The sequence below is a fragment of the Athene cunicularia genome, assembly GCF_003259725.1.
Source record: "Athene cunicularia isolate RWA chromosome 14 unlocalized genomic scaffold, athCun1 chr14_part1, whole genome shotgun sequence".
Lineage (NCBI taxonomy): Eukaryota > Metazoa > Chordata > Aves > Strigiformes > Strigidae > Athene > Athene cunicularia.
Window position 1 is genome coordinate 4128598 of NW_020799118.1, and position 17118 is coordinate 4145715.

General features: G+C 40.2%; 1 protein-coding gene across 2 annotated transcripts in view; it reads right to left on the minus strand.

Moving 5' to 3' along the window:
- The window catches only part of LITAF (lipopolysaccharide induced TNF factor), an 86957-nt gene extending 70359 nt beyond the window's left edge, over positions 1–16598 (minus strand). The window contains exons 1-2 of one of the 2 annotated variants that reach the window (XM_026858850.1): positions 16566–16598; positions 15881–16028 (exon numbers count right to left, since the gene is read on the minus strand). The gene's annotated coding sequence lies outside the window, so the exon portion shown is untranslated. Of the gene's footprint in view, positions 1–13612; positions 13638–15880; positions 16029–16565 lie in introns of those variants that run through there. The other variant, XM_026858849.1, reaches the window with a different exon arrangement.
- Between the last annotated feature and the right edge of the window lie 520 nt (positions 16599–17118).

The window sequence follows — 17118 nt, forward strand, 5'->3', positions numbered from 1 at the left end:
TATAATACCATTTTCAATAGTACTTAAATATTTTTGTCTTTTAGGCCAATTAATTTGTCAGATAGATAGTTACTCATCTGCAGCTGCAGGTATACACATAATGTGGCTGAGGGCTAGATATTTTATCCATATCAATCACATCCTCAGTAACAGGGCAAGATCTTTGCAGGATTACTTTATGAGCTCTCTCAATGAAATCTTGCTCTGGCAGTCAGTCCATACGGCAGGGAACGCACATGTCCTTCCCCTAAGACAACAAATAACAGACTTGTCAGCAAACTATGAAGCTACTTCAGACAACATAATACTGCAGCAGTGTTTCCACACCTTCACTGTTTGACGTTGCCTCTCCGTAGTCTCTCTTTGCACTGGTTCTTTGCCCTTGGTTCACTCATTGCATATGTGTAGTAATCTTGCATTGCTATGGTTCATGTGATTCCTTTAGCTCACACAGTAAACAGTCATAAGGAACACATCAACAGGAGAAAACAGAGGTATCACACAAGGTACTTTCCAGAAGAGATGGGATCTTTGTGGGGAGCCCTCAACTGAAGAGTCTAACTAAAGTTTCCATTTATAATAATAGGTCTGCTGATCCAGTTTTAAAACTGTGTCCTAAGCTGATTCAGCAACAACCAAAAAAGCTGAGACAAGATGGACTTAAGGTGCCAAGTTCTTGATCTCTGATTCAGCTGTTAAGTGTATCTAGTAATTTGGTGTGCTAGTTACAACTCTTTCTCTTTTTTTATAGGCTCTTCTCTGCATTTTAAAAGGGAAAGACAAAGCAAACACTGGGGGGAGGGGGAATCTACTCAGAATGAAGACTGCTTAAGTTCACTGGCATGATTAAGTCACTTCTGAACTTATTGGGAAACTAAAAAGGTAAAAAAAAAACACATTTAGCACAGGAATATGTTTAGTCTGCCCTGAAAAGAGTGGAACAGAGCAGGATTAAGACTTCTGCAAAAGAGCTCAATTGTACCAAAAAGAGCTCAGTTCCACCATTTGATAAATGTGCTATAAAGAAATATAAATAATAATTATATTATCACTGTATATATATTATATTATCATTGGAACTGTGTATCATCTATTTTATGGCTTTGCAAGCTGTAATAATATATAATCATATAATCTATGATCCTCACTTCATTTCCCTCCTGCCTTCCAGCATGAAACAGAAGTGACAGCACTTAGGGAAGCATACAACATGTGGTGAAGCTACATATTATCTCCAACACAGCAGTCTCACAAGACACTTGTGCCCCCAAGCACCGAGCATTCCTCCAGGTCCCCATCAGCCCCGGGCACTGCTCTGCAGCCAGGTGCAGGCAAGGGTACACCAGCTCTTCTCAGGCTCCAAGGCTCCCAGGCAGTCCTGACTGTGCTGCCCTGTCAGCGTGCCTGTGTTAGTGTGTGTTGAGTGGCTTCCAGACCAGAAATCACAAGCTCAGAAACTAGGTAAATCTAATGTGTGACTCTCTCTGCTTCACACCATAAATATGACTTCTGCCATCTTTACTTCTCGTGTCATGAAAGTCTTAAGCAGGTGAATTGCTCAAAAGTTTCTGGGTACACCAGAGTGGGAGCTGCAAAACTGAGTGAGTAGAAAACCCACTACCCTTAAGCAAGCTTTGAATCTTTTCTACTGTTTAAAGCATGGGTACCATTGCCTTAGCTTCATAAAGTCATAGCAAACGTTCTAGATAAGGAAATGGAAAAAAAACCCAAACAAGCCAACAGGTTTATACTAGCTAACTTTAGATGTGGTCTTCACTGGAAGACCCTCACATGACTTTCACTTACTGATTTGCCTTTTTAGTACAGTAAATTAGCTAACATAAGAGCGTGGGCCACAGTCTCTGCCACTGGCTGCTGCTATGTAGACAGAGACAGGTGGTGGTGGTTATTTTTACTTAGGCTATGTATTACGTAATCAGAATACAAATGTAAATTCGGTTTTGATGAAGGGAAAGGATAGGATTGGAGTCAAGGAGAAGAAAAAATTTAAGTCCTTAAAACTACATACATAATCAATAGTCATCTGCTACAATAGGAAAGGGGATTCTAAAACAAAAATACCATCCATGGGTTTGAAGTCATCAATTTGGCTGCAAAAACAGGATTCTGTCTAATTTTAGGGTTGACTAAATATGGTAGAACTGCATGCTGAGGCACATGGAAAAGGGACCTTGAATGCAAAGCCCAAGTATTGTCTAGCTGGTGCCAAAACTCACTGCTCTGCCAGTTTTCAGTGTGCACACAGGATGTGCCTGGCTCAACTCAGTCCACTGCACTACTATCTTAGAATAAGTGAGTAGATGTGTTTGGTTTTAACACAGCCTGAGCATGAGTGTGAACTGTTTTATGTTCTGTGGCAGCAACGTAACGCTGCATGGCTGCTAGGCACAAATACAGGAACTGCACCAAGCCCTGCTGTACACAGCTAGTGTCAAGCAAGAGGTGCTATTTCCACTATAAATCCATCTGTATTCACACGTTTTAAAAAAGACCAGCAAATTTAATCTTGACAGCTACCAAAATATGTGAAGAGTTTTCACAGTCTTGCTGTTAATCTTCTGAAAGTGTGACAATCACTGTTTTATTTTAAAATAGTGCAGGCAAGGATTCCACTTTTCTCACCCTTCTGACACACACAAAATTGTTTGCAAGGAAAAAGGTCAGCTTATTCTGGGGAACAGAACCAGCCTGCACTGGAAGAAAAGTGTTTCTGCCAGGAACATACAGGTCTGCAGAGATGGGGACTATTGCAAAGAAAAGGAACAGCTAAGGAACAAATTAATTGCCTTTTCTAGAAGTTATCAGGCCATGACAAGAGATCCCTGCATAGATTTGGGTGAGACATTTGGTCACAATCCATGGCAATTTTACTGAAACAAATCAGCAATGGAACCAATTTGGTCACTTATTAGCCTAGTAGTGATAAAGAGCTGCTACCTCATCTGCAGTCATTCACTCTACTCTTGGGTCAAATACCTTCAAAGACCGAGGCCTCTATCATCAGACTAGTCTATCGACTCCCTATCATCAAAAAGGGTGAAGCACTATCTATTGATTTGTTGCAATTCTTTTCTTTCTTCAGAAAGGTTATCTTCCAACTATGGTCTAGGCCCAAATCTGCCTGAGGTTAACTTTTAACTTTATTTCACGGAATGAGCAGCCTGTAAATACTGCTGCCAGATCCAGTTCAGAGGAAGGCTTAAGTATGAGTCTGATTTGCTGTTCTGTTGTTTTCTCAACTCTGCTTTTGACAGTTTGTACAATAACTCCTAATACAGGCTTGTTCCCCAAGGAGAAAAATCTTAAAGCTGACTGAGGCTTAACTCAAGGGTTTTTAGACACTGCTAGAAAAGGTTTTCTGAATTCCCTGTGCAAGAGTGTACTTAATAAAATATTATCCTGAAGAGAAATTCACTGAGCCTTGAAATTCATTGTAGTAGTTAGATACCAATGCCTGGTACTGAAATTGAGAAGAACTTAGTCACATTTGATTGAAGACTAGGATCTTTGGGAAAATTTAATTTAGCAGCTCAATTTAGAATTGTGGTCTCTTGCTACCATCTCAAGCTTTCTGATATATAGTCTTTAAGTCCAAGCACTTGGAAAGACGAGAATCTCAGTTTTCATTATTTTCAATGTACTCTTCCAATCTTCCTGGTTACAAAGGAAATTTTGAAAATGTATTCAAGCTAACTCTTCAAATGGAAGGAAATAACCCAATATTATTTTTTTTCCGGCATTTTAATCCCCTCTCTAGGGGCATTTGGCAAGAACATACTGACTCATTGTCGTGGTTTAACCCCAGCCAGCAACATGCAGCCACTTGCTCAGTCCTCCCCATTTGCAGTGGGATGAGGAGGAGACTTGGAAAAAAAGGAAACCTTGTGGGTTGATATAAGAACATTTTACTAATTAAAAGTAAAACATAATAATAATTATAATAATAATAATAGTAATGAAAAGGAATATAACATAAGGAGAGTGAAATAAACCCCAAGGAAGACAAGTGATGCACGATGCAGTTGCTCACCACCCACTGACCGATGCCCCAGCAGCGATCCGCCCCCCAGCCAACTCCCCCAGTTTCTGCACTGAGCACGACGCCCTGTGGTATGGAATAGCCCTTTGGCTAGTTCGGGTCAGCTCTCCTGGCCGTGCTCCCTCCCAGCTTCTTGTGCTCCTGTCTGCTGGCAGAGCATGGAACTGAAAAATCCTTGACTTAGGATAAGCACTACCTAGCATCAACTAAAACATCAGTGTGTTATCAACATTATTCTCATACTGAATCCAAAACACAGTGCTGTACCAGCTACTAAGAAGAAGATTAACTCCATCCCAGCCAAAACCAGGACACTTGTGGGTTTCTGAGCCTAGCAGTATGGACTGAAATACACTCCTATGGGAATACATACAAGAAAGCTGCAAATGGATTGTCTAGGTCCTGGCATCTTTTGAAGTTATTTGGAACAGTACTGGTCAAGCAAATCATGAGCTTTCTACAAAAGAAGCCAGAGGAAAAAATCAGAGTGAAGGGCTTAGACACACATAATAGTAATGGAAGGAAAAGTCGGAGGTTCTGAACAAACTACTTAAAACTGTTATAGGCTACAAGTTACCAGCCGAAACAGTTATATAGAGGCTTTTTTGTCATCTTTGAATCAAAGAACAGTTTACAGAATCTTGACTCATCTAGACTGTGATTCCAGCTTCTTCCAACCTGCAAATGTCACTGCGGGCCTCTCAGCAGAGCCTGCAGCACAGGAAGGCTGTGTCTTACAACACTGAGCAACCATTCTTGCTGCATTCACATTCAGCATGCAAAAGAAACAAGATGTCCAGAACACTGACTTGCATGCTAATATTACTAAGGTCTACAGCAACATATTGGAAGATTTTGATTTCATCCATTTGTTGTGCAAAATGTGCTGAAAGTCACAGAGAAAAGCTGGTGACATAGGTATTGTTACTATAAAGTTACTTCAGACCACATGCTTGTGTCACATGCAATGTAATTTCCTTGGATTTTAAGCAATAAAATGGAATATGGCTGAAAGCGACAGGAGATGCAGAAGAGGTTGCAATATACATGTACAGTATATACCGAGCAGCAGTCCCTCCTTAAGAGCAATGAGTGTCATTTTTCTGCAAGATTAAGGAGGAGTCATCAGGATTAGGAATTTAAAGCAGGAAAAGGCTGTTAAAGTGAACACTGTAGCTCTGAGAAAATATAACAAGGTCAGACAACTTAACTTTCCTGTCAGTGCAACTGAATGATTCTTCCTCTGCAAGTCAGGTATCTGCAAGGTTGGCCCTTGTTCTCCCTCACTTGCCACTCTGTTCCCTTTTCCTCTAGCTGATACCCAGCTTCACAGGACAGAGAGGAACAGACATGTCCTGCTTAAACCTTCAAGGCAGTTAAATTGTGTGACTATTGCATTAGCCTTTGATTTGGGCAAGGTGAGTGTTTTAGCTAAGGATATACCTTTGACCAAAGACTGAGCTGAAACCAATCAATGCCTACTAAGTTTGCATGTTCACTTTTCCTGAGCACCCTCTCCTAGACAAGCTGATTCTAACCGCAAGCAGGAGTGCTCGGAAGCCCTTGATATGGCCTGACTTGATATGGCCTGCTAACAGGACTAGGGCTGGTATTGCTGCACTCCCAACCCCCCATAAACACAACAGATGAGACGATGTAGGTAACTAGAGACGATAAGGAATCATGAGGAGTCTGAGCATAAAGAAGAGTAATAGAAAATGGAGATTCAGTAGACTTAGGTGTCTGGGACATCACACTAACTGCCTTGTCTGGCACCTTCCTATCACAGAACAAACACCTTTCTGTTCTTGGCACATCTACACTATAGATGTCTATAGGTGACACTCTGGATGTCAGATTTCCATTTACAAGGCTTTTTTGCATTAATTCAGTAGTAAGAAACAGGTCTCTCTAGAATGAACTGTTTACATTTCTGCCCAGCATTCTGCCCTTCTGTAAAAAGAAGGATATCAGTTGTGTCTAGGAGGATTTCCAAGTGTCTTGAAATTAGCTGGAAACCTGGGCTAAATACTGTGTTGGGTCTGTGATAGTCTTTCATGTCACTTCCAGTTTGATTCTTTTTAGAACTGGCTGTTGGAGTCTAAACTGCCACAGCTAATGGTAAAACCACTGGATTCCCTTGTCTCTCTAGGGAATACATTGATTTCTATTCCAAACAGTTCTTGGTTTTGTTTGTTTCTAATAAACCTAAATAGCATTTGAATGGCTGAAGAGTTGTATAATAGATTTCCCCAACAGTTTCTTTTAAGCTTTTCTACCCTCTGAACTGTACCATCTGCTCGGTTACAGATCACACTCATATACTCTAGTGTTTTGACTCACTACATTTCATTCCCATCAGCCATCTGAGCACATTGTAGATCTCTCAGCTACAGCTGTTGATCTGTATTTAGTAAATAAAGTCCCCTTAAACAATCAGAAAATACATGACCTGGTCATATACCAGAGAAACCACAGAAAGAGCATTTCAGGCCTGGCTGCATCATAAGAGGCTGGAATACCAACTCCATGGAAGCTGCTAATTTATTTTTTCCCTCTATATTATTCTGGATTCATAGGCAGGTTAAATGCATCCTTGAAACATATACATAACACCAATGGGCTGAAGAGCATCTGGGCCACATATAGGCTATACAGGCCTATACTATCCAGACTTGAGTAACAACTAGTAATCTGAATAAAACACTGAAAAGCAATTTAGGCTGTTAATACAATCTAAGCCATATATTTAGACATGCAGCTTACCTGGCTACCCATTGACAGTCCAGCAAACAGAAGTAACCTGTTACTACTTAATATGGAAGTATGAGAGAGAAATAATCACACTGGTCACAGCACTGTAAGAAATAAGCTCCAAGAGAAACCATACACTATATAAAGCAAAGCTGTTTGCAGTTATAACTGGTCACAGATGTAAATTGCACCTTAGTACCTTTCATCTTTAAATAATTTAAAATATTGTTCATTTTTCTGTTAAAAAAGGTGTATCTAATGCCAGAAGACTGTTTCCAGAATCACTTAATATCTGATATCCTATATCCCACCTGAAGCTACATTCAGAGTCTTTCCATAGTTATGATGACCCAACAACAAGTAAAATGGAAAGGGGCTATCATGTTTGGGGTAAACAGCACAAGTTCCTGCACTGTATCCCAGGCTCTATATTCTCCTTTAGCTTTTTAAGCATTTTTCTTGTCCTTGAGATAGCCTGTTTGCTGTTTTTCCTGTCAATCATACCATAGAGTTCTTGACTCTTCACAAGCCTCAAGGAATTAAGGGAATGGTCCTGTATTCATAAATAACTGCTCTCTCCAGCAGCACCGTTCACTGTATGTTCTGTTATTCAGTTTGCAATATCCTACAAGCCCCAGTACAGCATGTTGTCTTGGCTAGCACTCAGCCAGTGCATAGGCCAGCTGCTAGCATGGGAACAACTAACTCTGGAAAGGCCTAGGCTATCCAGACTATCTGTTATTAGTATAGCTGCAATAACGAATAATAGCAGAGAAACTTCACAGGAAAGTCTAGTACAAATGAGACTCTCCAAGAGACACAGAAAACGGAGAGCAGGTATTCAGTCAGGGTGTAAGAGCACCTAGAGAATAGACAACAATAAGAGATATGTCTTCATTGTATTTAAAGGATAACAGACTTTTCAGTGTAGCAAATTGATGTGATTTCTTACAGCAGTTAATATCAGCTTCAAAGAATATGCACTTCCAGTTTTGGAATTCTGAAATACAAAGAAGTTCAAATATTTCCTACAAAAGTTGTCTTCCAGGGAATAACTGCTGACTGGAGATCTCACCATGAAGAACACTGTATAGGTTTTCTTTTACAGTAAAATGCAATGCTGTTTTGAAGTCTCGTGCATTCACCCTGGGGAATCTGTAGGGCACTTTGCACTGTAAAAAAGATATCTGTTAATGACTAATGACTGGTGGGTAATCCTGCAGCACAGCCCCTTTATCTGACAGGACTGCACACATGGATGATGTGCAGCAAGATTACCCTAGCATGGTTGCTAGGTGGCGAATGTAGTGCCTAGAAAAAACATTTGATGCTGACAGCTACTGTAAACTGTTTTGTAGGGAACAGCTTTACCAGTGCATTAATTCTGTTGCAATAAAGGATCTTCTAAACTGGATCTATTCCAAATAGAAACATAAAAATCAAATTTACGCTGAACATTTGACATATACAACTTAACCCGCATTTTTCAAAAGAAAAACTTATAAAACACGAATTATCTAAAAGCTTAGTCAACAACACAGCTAGGTCAGTAGAGAAAAGGCTGTTGTGTTCCTTACCCAGAGGTTATAGGCCTGGATCACAGGCACTCACAACTCCGCCCTCCTTGAACTTGGGAGGGAGTTGGCACTGTTCAAATTAGCTTCTTAGCTGATTAAACAAGGATATAAAATTTTACTTGCAAAACAGTCAAGAACAAATGTACATTTCTTGTGCACTGCTCACCACGCAGGGTTAACACCTTGAATTCCTTTGTCTTCAAACCCCCTCTCCCCTAAGAATTTGCATATGTTGGTAACTACAACCAGCATCTCTTTCTCCCTAGATTCAGAGGTTTAATCCTTGCAGCTTTCTGGCCTTCAGGAGATGTGGTCCTCCACGCAATGACCAGTGCACCATCTACCACAGCTAACTTCCATTTAACACCCTCTAAGGCCCTGCTACCCCTGTCTAAACTGGTCACAGAATACTACTGATGACTTTAATGTAGCAAACATCATGTACTCTGACGTTTAGGATTTAACATAGCATAATGCAGTTACTGCAGAGCAGAATCAGTTCAAATTATGTCCACCTGCAGATTTTCAGAGGGAGAGTACACTTAATCCTAAAAAAGAAATAAAAATGTCTTTACTTGAGACTTTAAACAATGGAAGTAAAAGGAAGAAGGGAGTTATAGATAGATTAAGTTGCAGGAATGCGAAGGAGAATGAAGGCTTTTGCACAAACAGCATCAGAACAGCTTATGGCTCAGCTTCTGGTATAGTGAGTAATTGCTGGTATTCAGGAAATTAATCTGAAGATCTTAATTGCAACTAAAACAATAATTCATACTCAGACTACTATATGTAATAGTCTTTCCTACTAATAGATAAAATAGCTACTTCATGTATTAAATATTGCCTATGTTAAATGTTCTGATGCAATATTCAGTCCTGGGTTTCACAGGTTGTGGGTTGCCTTCCAGGATCCCAGAGGAGTAAACAACAATGTCCAGACAAATTTACCAGGAAACTTGTAGAAAAAAATGGTGACCAGAGTTATCAAGTGTCTAGGTGGAGCTGTCTGAATTGATTTGTCAATTTGTGTTTAGGTTTCCAGATTATTTCCACCTTTCCTGTTTCCATCACTCAAAACCCATTTTGTCTCTAAATCACCTCTAGCTTCTCTACTAACATCAGGCAGTTGTAATCATTAACTGCCGTACAAATGTTTTCATTAGATTCCTATTCTTTGTTTTCTGGTTTTCTTTAACAGCTGACACTTCCAGTTTGAAGCATTTACTGTGATTTAGTTTCAGGAGTGCTCCTAAAATTCAAAGTAAAATAAGGCAAGTTGGCACAAATGTTGAGATAACAAGAGATTTCTTTTTCTCCTGGCTTCAGTAGGGCAGGTTCAAACTAGGCTTCATCTGGAGAGATGTTCCACTGCAAGACAATCTGTCACAATAAATGCAATACACCAGTGTATACTATAATTTGCATTAGTGCATTTACACTGTTTCAGGTAGTGCTTGCAGTAAAAAGCAGAACTATGGTGAAAAAATCTAGTAAGATTGTCAAGAAGTTACTAAACATTTGACTACTCAGTCTCAAAAAATTTTATCACTCCAATCTGAATTTTTAGCCGTATGGGAATGGAGCTCAAGTACACTGTGAAGCATATGGATCGAATAGCTATTCTCTCTGTATGCTGAAAAGGTAAACAATGCGTTTTAAACATGCAAATTAGCAATCTAAACAGATTTTCTTTGGGTTTCCCTGACTAATACATTCAATATGTGACTTGAAGACTAGACAAGAAATATGGCCCAAGTAGGCGAAGCAGTAAACAAGGAGAGGGATAAAATCCTGGTAGATGTTCAAAACCACCTTTTGTTTATTTGATGAAATGCACTTTTAAGAGAGAAAAGCTTCAATTTCAGTGTACAGGATGGGGTATTTACCTGTCTGCACCTCCAAAACTGCTCGAGGACTTATTATTAACAAGAGCCATACATACACACTAGGACTTCTTTAAAATTGGATTTTTTAATACCTGGAAGAAAGAAGGTACTCAGTAAAATTTAGGGGTCCATAGTGTCAAGGTCTTGGATTCTTAGGGACAAATGTCTCCTCACCACTACTCTCCCTCTGCTGCCCCCCTCATCTGGATTCACTTACGAATGTGAATCTGTTGTTCCCTTTCACTCATAAAAATAATAGAAAACTTGGAGTCTTCTTTATAATGTATAATTGTAAATGTGGAAGAATTTGACTGCAGCTTGGGTTTGTTACTGGGTTGGGTTTTTTTCTTTTAAATACAGGTAATTTTATTTAGGTTTTTTTGTATAAGACATTCTGGTATTACAAAATTTTCCTAGGGGAGTCTGTGGTGGTCTGGAGAACTGGAAGAGGTGTAACATCAGAAATAAATCAATAAATGAAAATGAAGCAGAGAGAATGAAAATAGAAGAGCTTTACAGCCAAACCATTTTGGTTGTGTTGACTGTAATTATTTGATCTAAACAGATTTATACTTTCTTAAACCTAGACACCTGCTTCTTTCTGCAAAGGGTGGGGATAGGAAGAACAAAACAAGGAAGTCCTTCAAGAAGATTTCTGTGAAAATCTCTATAGGGAACAGGCAGAACAGAAAGCCTGCAGTTCAGAAGTACTGTAAGCCTCTGCAAGCTTCAAAGAGGAAGGAATTAATAGACTAAGGTTAGGCCCAAACAACTAAGAAGCAAAACCAGAAAAAAATATATTTTGATTTCTTGGGGGTGATGTGTCACATTTACTGATTTTACACACCTAATAAATCCACCACAATGCTAATATTAACTAGTAAAAAAAGGGTAATGTCCTTTCTCTTCACATATTTCCATTCTTTTCTATACTAGTTCATGTGGTCATCTCTTCCAGAGAGTAGCTCAATCACCCCCATTTATCAGAAAATGTTTCTTCATAAAAATGGAAAAAAACCCAACAAAAACAACCACACACCTAACAATTAACAATGTCATCTTTTAAGGCATTTTAAAAATTTTGGTCCCTGTTCCTCCGGAGTCTCTGCAGGCTCAGCTCTTACTGATCCAATCATACCCATTTTTGCAGTCCTTCAGTTTCATACTAAGAAACTAGTCAGGAGCCGATTGCAGACTGTTTGTCCTACAAAAAAGAGATTGCTTTGCCAAAGTAAAAGCATATTCTGGGCCACACTACTGATGACAGAAGGAAATAGGAGTGTGCCAGGTTTGTCAAGAGGGGAAAAAGGCTGCTACATACAGGAAGATAAAATATGTGGTCTTTTTCCATGGATGAGAGACAGAACTAAAAAACTTTTTGGCTCTGCCTCCAGTCTTGGAACAGGGAATAGCTTTGTTGCATATGTCTTTGTGGTAAAGTTAAATTGAAGGAAATGCTGAACAACTCTACCAAATGTGATTTCCAAATGTGTATCAAGGAATCTATTTTTCAGCATAACACAGTCACCTATACACTGTTCCTGTAAAGTGAAGTTTATTACACTGCCAGATCTTTCTACTAGGAAGTGTCACCTCTCATGTCTACTACAGACAGCTCCTGCAACCTAATTACAGAGCAACGTCTGATTTCACTAAAACACATATATTTAAAATAACATGTTTCAAAATAACTGTTGGATTCAAAGTAATAAACTGGAAGGATGGGAAACTGTCTGCATACACCCAGATACACTGAGTGAGCCTGAGATGGTGGCACTATCACATTCCTTTTTCTTAGTAGGCTTCATAACTCTGGCATAAAGCTTTATAAATAACTGCTGCAGAAAGGAAATGCTTTGTACCTTGCTCATCAGCCTTCAGATAAAAAAACAGCCTTCAAAGCATGGGACAAACATGTTTCAACAGAGCAAAATACAATAAATTTATCTTCTTGAATATTTTGACGCAGTAGAAGTGAATAGGAGATAGCTGTGTTGAAGTAAAATAAAGATGAGGCTTTTCTGTGTCAGTATGATGTATAGCACTGTTTTCACCTTTCTAATTATCATCTTTATAATTATGTATAAAAGCTGCTCTTTCAAGACAGAAGGCAAGGCATACAAGCAGAAACACCTCTTGTCCCAAGTTAGGTTCTATGCCAAAAAGGGCTTCAGCCTTCGGAAGCCTGAAGCTAAGCTTATGCTCAAATGGGTTTTAAGCAATCCTTTTTTCCTGGCCCGGTTTCACAGTCTGTCATCATGAAGGACCACTTGCAGCACTAATCAGAATAAGAGAATTCATCATTGTCATTAATGCTTTCTCATAAGGACTATCTTTTGAGGGTTTTCTTTTAAATAGAGAAGGTGGGTATTCCTGAAGGTGGCATTAATGCTGAAATGAATTGATTCTGCTACTCAGATATACAGTGAGTCTATTCTCACACTAATTTTAAGAGTGCTTTTACACTTCGTGAGTCATAGCAAAATGAGAGTATGGTGCAGCATGGACACAGGAATATATATGTATAATTACAAATGGGTATTCAGACCTGCACCAGATAACCAGTAATGTTACTTTCTAATGACTGCTGACCACTTTAAAATAAAACATGCTCATTCCCCTACTCTCAGGAGTATAAATTGCCTTCATTCTCTCATCACTGTAGAGCAAACACACCACATTTTCTGAATGAAATGGAAAATGAAAATAGTGGTATTAGTGGAATCTGTCTGATACTTTCATTATCCTACCGTCTTTCCTAGAAAACTGGAAATTATTTTCCTTCACTATGGACAAATACCTAGCCTTGGGCCTCAGAGTTATCCATTTCTATCTAACACATTAAAGCTGCAATGACATTATGTCACTCGTAGCTTTAGCTTTGCAGGCATGAAAAAAATGCCCCAAGTTTAGTGGACATGATAAGCAGACAACTTTCTAATATACTAAAGAGGTCAGGTCAACTAATATGTCATGTGTCAAACAACTGAAAGGTAAAAAAAGACCTCAGACTTTCAGCCAACAGTTGGGGCTGTGGAGATCTCAGCTTCATCTATGACTGAGAACAAAAAGCAACAGCTTTATTAAGCATGAGGCTATGGCAAACTGGGAGGGTTCCACAGTGGAAGAATGCAAGAAAAGCTTCTGGGGCATGTACAGCACACCGCGGCAGAGGAAGCAAGTCTTCCTTTAGTATTACCCTGTGGGTTTTGTAAATCTTTTCACTTTGACCTGGACAGATTCTTCATATACTTTCATTCTCCTTCATGCAAAGAGATGGATTAATAATTTCTCATTCCCTTCTTTCACATGAGATAAGAAAACATAAACCTTACCTGTCCAAGCTGCTGGGGAGATTCAGCTTGGTCCCCGTTTTTTGCGGTATGTGGTTGCCAGTGGACTGGTAAGTAAAGGTGCAAGTTGTCACTTACACCTCCTTGAATAGAGAGAGTGGCATTTTGTCCTCTTTAAGAATCCCTCTATTGACTTGCAAAACAGCTGTTTCTAAGGAACACACATACAAAAATGTTCTGTGTGGACCTGTCTGTTTCCCCAATATACTTTCTGGGGTGCAAAGATGATTACTGAACACATATTGCAGCAAGGGGTGCTACAAAACAACAGAAGATTGAACAGGTATTATACATGCAATATATATCTGTTGCATATTTGTTGTCTTTCCAAGTGGGAATGAAGGAAGCAAGTGTTTTGTTTTCCTAGTTACCATTTCAGAAGTAACACAATGTATGTCCCTAATTAAAAGAACAAAAGAACTGATAGCAACTGTTCAAAATTTAAAGTTAATGGATATATTTAGAGGACACAGGGTGCAACTGACAGAGGGAAACTCCAGAAAGAGGTACATTAGGGATATGGTGGAGCTGAGAACGGACACTCTTAGGTTAATGGTTGGACTAGATGATCTTCAAGATCTTTTCCAACATAGATGATTCTGTGATTTGCAACAACGGAAACAATTTCACTCTAACAAAATAAAATACAGGCAATTATTAATCTGATCATAAATTTATCTGACAGTGGTATAGTCCCTGAAGAGAAACCAAAGAATCTCTATAATTAGTAACATTTAAAATCAACATTGCTGGAAACTATGCTAGGGGTCAGAGTAGCTCCAGCAGAGATCCGGATGAATGTGACAATGATTACAACTGACCCCAGAATTCTTCAGCAGATAATTCCCAGTGAAGTCAATAAGCATATGTAATGGTTTAAAATGTGGAGTGCTGTGATATGAAACTTCAAAGCAAGAGGCTATGCTTTAAATGATGGTATAAAATTCAGAAAATGGTTAAATCTGTTTATATAAGTTATGAATATTGGGGGAGGAAATCTTATCAAAAACTTGCTTTTTTTTTTTTTCTAGGAAGAGAAAACTATCTCCTATATTACTAGGATGTTGCATGTTCGCTATTGTACATTACTTATGCACAGCTAAGGAGAAATAGTAAATCAATGAGAGGAAACTCAATTTTTCATCCCTAGCCCAGCTGAGTAGAACGTTACTTGATCGCTCTAACTGAATCTGCCGCTATGCTTCACAAGCTCCTGGTAAAATATAAAGTGGGTTCTTTCTGCTCCCCAGTTGTGGGGATCAGAGGTTACTAGAGTCTGGCCCCTGCTATAAGTCTCAAGCATTAACTGGGGACAGGTGAAGGTGGCAAAGTAGAAGAAGCTTTCAAGTAACTCTGAAGGATTAACAGCCCTGCACTCTCCACAGCAGACTGGAAACTTCCTATGCTGTGAGCCTGCACAGATCAATCAGCCCATTTGCAAAGATAAGAAACTGGTGTGAACGAACTGGCTTTGTTCTCTGTGCAATTTACTAAATATGAGTTACAAAATCACTACTAAAAGTTTCTCAAAGGCAAAAAGTTTTCAAATTATGCCTAAAGAGATTGCCGGTCTTCTCTTAAGGCTGTGCTATTACTGGATGGCTTTTTACCAGTTAGCTCTGTCGTAATTGCATTCATGCTTTTTGTACAAAAGGGCATGGCCCTTCTCACTGAAGTGGGTTAGGACACTCTTATACAGTGGAGTCTTCATCCACAGTTAAGTAAAACGGGCATTTCATTAGAGATTCAAATATCTAAATGGGATTTAGACATTTTATTAAAATACTGGCCCAAAGGCTACCTCTGCATCTGCTCACTTGACAGAAAGGTAAGTTACTGCCATGGTCAATGTTGCTTTGCCAGACAATCCAGCCTATTAGTTACTAACAGTGAAAGTAACCCAGTGTCAGTGCTTGGTCTTCCCCTTCCCCTCAAAAAAGTTCTGACCACTTAAGGATGTGTTTAGTAGTACTTTATCATCTCTTCTGTGGTGGCTGATGCATAAATAGAGACTGATGCTGTGCTACACTCACTAGATCCAAAGCTTAAATAAAACACTAATTTTACATTAAACAATGACTTCAAAAATGTTGTTAATTGGCTATGGTATCTCAGGCATTCCATGTCACCATGCATTTTTGATTAAACAAAACTACAAGATGGTGTTCTTAGGGCAGTCTGTACTACAAACAGCTTCTCTGCTAATACTGCAAACTGGCTAGATAGGACTTAGGAGAAGTCCAGAGTTACCTGTCATCTTAGGAATGCCCCCTGAGACACCAAACTGCGTGAGCGGCTCTGTACAGCTTCCAGGCAAAAGATGGTTCATGTCTGGATGGTTGTGAGAGTGAGCAGGGGAGGTGAGGCATCCATCTGGGTACTGGGCCATAGCTTTCCACTGAACAAGAATGGAAAGGGACAGTGCACCTAGGATGGTCACATGCTCACGGTGGACACAGCATTAATGCAAGGAAAAATTACTTTTACTCCCTAGAAAATTGTGCACAATTGTGCTGGTTTTAGCTGGGATAGTTATTTTTCTTCATAGTAGATAGTTTTGGATTTGTGCTGGAAACAGTGTTGGTAACACCGGGATGTTTTTGTTGCTGCTGAGCAGCACTTACACAGAGTCGAGGCCTTTTCTGCCTCTGAGCCCACCCCAGCAGCGAGGGGCTGGGGGGGCACAAGGGGCTGGGAGGGGACACAGCCGGGACAGCTGACCCCGACTGACCCAAGGGACATCCCAGCCCACGGGGCGTCATGCTCAGCAGATAAAGCTGGGGCAGGAGGAGCAAGGGGGGACGTTCGGAGCGATGGCGTTTGTCTGCCCAAGTCCCCGTGAGGTGTGATGGAGCCCGGCTGTCCTGGGGAGGGCTGAGCCCCTGCCTGCCCGGGGGAAGCGGGGAATGAATCCCTTGTTTGGCTTTTGCTTTACCTGTTAAACTGTCTTTTCTCAGCTCATGTGTTTTCTCACTTTTTGCTCTTCCAATTCACAGAGTGAGCTGTGTGGGGCTCAGCTGCCAGGTGGGGTTAAGCCACGACGATATAAACCAGCATCTGTTTTGTACAACTGGTGTTGGTATGAGTCATGGTAACTTCTGAACTTAATCTTCTGTCAGAGGCTATTTCCAGAAGTCCTTTTAGCAGAAACCTCGTAAGACTTTAGATGAACCTCACACAAGTTGGGATCCGTTTCATCAGCAACTATAACCCCATCAGAGGAACTGCAATAACGCCGTCACCTTTTTGCTCTCTGGCGTCAGTAAGGTCCATCTTCAGCACAAGGGTGACAAAACCCTGTGTTGGCCAATTTCCTAATGCATTTGCATAGTTACTCCGCTACCACAGGGGGAATTACTAATTACAACGGACATGCTGGGGCTGAGATCCTACCAGACGTGAGACGACCTTACTGCGAGTCCGGCAGGCCTGCCGCGCCGCCCACGGCAGAAGGCCTGGCCTGGCCGGGGCTGCCCGCGCCCACCAAG